This window comes from Apium graveolens, chromosome 5, assembly GCF_009905375.1.
Source record: "Apium graveolens cultivar Ventura chromosome 5, ASM990537v1, whole genome shotgun sequence".
Taxonomy (NCBI): Eukaryota; Viridiplantae; Streptophyta; class Magnoliopsida; order Apiales; family Apiaceae; genus Apium; species Apium graveolens.
Genome location: NC_133651.1, coordinates 271,266,089 through 271,268,404, shown reverse-complemented (window position 1 = coordinate 271,268,404; position 2,316 = coordinate 271,266,089).

Sequence of the window (2,316 nt, the reverse complement as noted above, 5' to 3'; positions counted from 1 at the left end):
ATCATCACTAACCTCTTTGATTAACTCCTAATTACTTGGCTAATGATCGCTGATCTGTTATACGATTCGCTTAACTTTCATTCTTGTTTATCGTTTGAGGGATCATACCCGGGATCTTATTACTTGGGTTCCCTTAACCTTTATCAATACATTATATTCCTTTTATGATCCTCTCTTATAATCCTTGAATTTAAATCCTTTTTATCCTGTTACCTTATACTCAATTCTTTCGGTATCTGGTGGATTTTCGGGAAAAATCAAAGTGTTCGAATTTGGATTCTGACGATCTTTACATACACTTATATACCATATAGAGTACTAATAAGATCTAAGAATAACAATAAAAGAACCTCTACAAAGTGTGGCATGAAAAGTTTTCTTATTCAGCATAATCAGCAAAATCACTATTCATAAGGGTTACAAAAATTTCCAAAAATTGGGGTTATTACAATTTTTGCTTATAATCTACTGGCTCAAACCTTTTCTTATTGGAATCTGACTTCCTACACTCACTAGCAAAATGCCCTGCCAAGCCACATTTGAAATATTTAAATTTTGATTTATCCACCATGATTCTATTTGGCTTGGCTGCTCCAAAGTTCTTTTTGAACTTGAGATTGACAAATCTCCTGGAAAGAAATGCTAGGTGTTCATCAATGTCTTCCATGTCATCTTAGCTCAAAGAATCTTCACTTTCTACTGCAAGCCCCTTACCCTTGTTCTCACAGACCCTTGAAGTTGATTCAACAGCTTCCATCTTCACTTCCTTCTCCTTTTCCAACTCAGCAACTAGTGCAATGGATCCCCCTTTCTTCTTTCCTCTCTCCATCCTTTCATCCTGCTCTATTTCAAGCTCATAGGTTTTCAGGATGCCATACAGTCTCTCCAAAGTAAACTCCTTATAATCCTGTGAGTTTCTTAATGAGACTGTCATTGGTTTCCATTCCTTTGGAAGAGATCTAAGGAATTTTAGATTGGAGTCTTTTGTCTGATAGACCCTTCCATGCAACTTTAGAGCATTTAGTAGTTTTTGAAACCTACTAAAAATGTCAAAGAGAGACTCACTTTCTTCATTGTGAAAATGCTCATATTGCTGAATCAAGAGCTGCATCTTGTTTTCTCTAACTTGCTCAGTGCTATCACATATTATCTTTATTGTATCCCAAACATCCTTGGCAGTTTTGCAGTTGATAATGTTGTCAAACATATCTCCATCAACTCCATTGAACAGGATGTTCATGGCCTTTTTATCCTTCCTGACTTGTTCAATGTCAGGATCAGACCATTCATGCCCTGGCGTGGGGACTGATGGATCGTTTCCTGTTGTTGCTCTCATTGGAACATAAGGGCCTCTTTCTATGCAGTCAACATAGGCCTCATCTTGAGAAAGCAAGTGAAGATGCATCTTTACCTTCCAATGATGGTAATTATCTTTATCCAGAAAAGGATCTTGACTTCAACATCCTTCTTGTTCATCTTGCTGTATTGTTTTGATCTTTAAACTCTTTGAAAGTTAAGAGCTTGCTTTGATACCAATTGTTAGTCCCTTAACAATATGACAAGAATTACAGAAGGGGGGTTGAATGGAATTCTTGAAACTTTTTCTTTCTTGAAATAAAATGTTCTAACTCAAATATAAATATAAGTGTATTGATTAGCATAAAGCGGAATAAAAACTTAAGTGAATCAGAACACTAGTAATTAAAAACAAAAGTCTTTAAAAACTTTCTGGTGGATTTGAATGATTCCATCAGAGATATATATAATATATCGAGAGAACTCTGTGTGCAGAAATGCTCACAGCTGCTTACAACAATTGAACTTCTAAGACTACAGAGAAATGCTAAGAATCCTGCTTACAAATATTTCTCTACTTTCTTGCTTAGATCGATAGTTTCTTAGTTTCTACTTCTTGGTTTATATTGAAAGGAATATGTCCTAAGTCCAATCATGTATTAGGATTTAGGAATAACTTCCTGTGTAATCTGTTTTGATTTCATTGATATTAATAAAAGACTTGTTTTGTTTTTATTATGGGCTCTATCTATTTAAGTGTTTAAATAAGATATACCATAGTTTAGAGTAAAGCTTTTTATGGATTATGATGAGATCATAATAGTGAGACCTAAAAGATGATAACTCTAAACTTAAATAGTTCCTGATCATAGGATTACTAACTGGTAATTAATAATCCGCAAAGATCGCTACATACTATGCTTGCTTCATTATGAAGGATGTCTGTTCTCATAGACATTTGTGTGGTGACACTATAGCTAGTATGTAGGTGCTTATTATAGAATAAGTTCACTGAACATG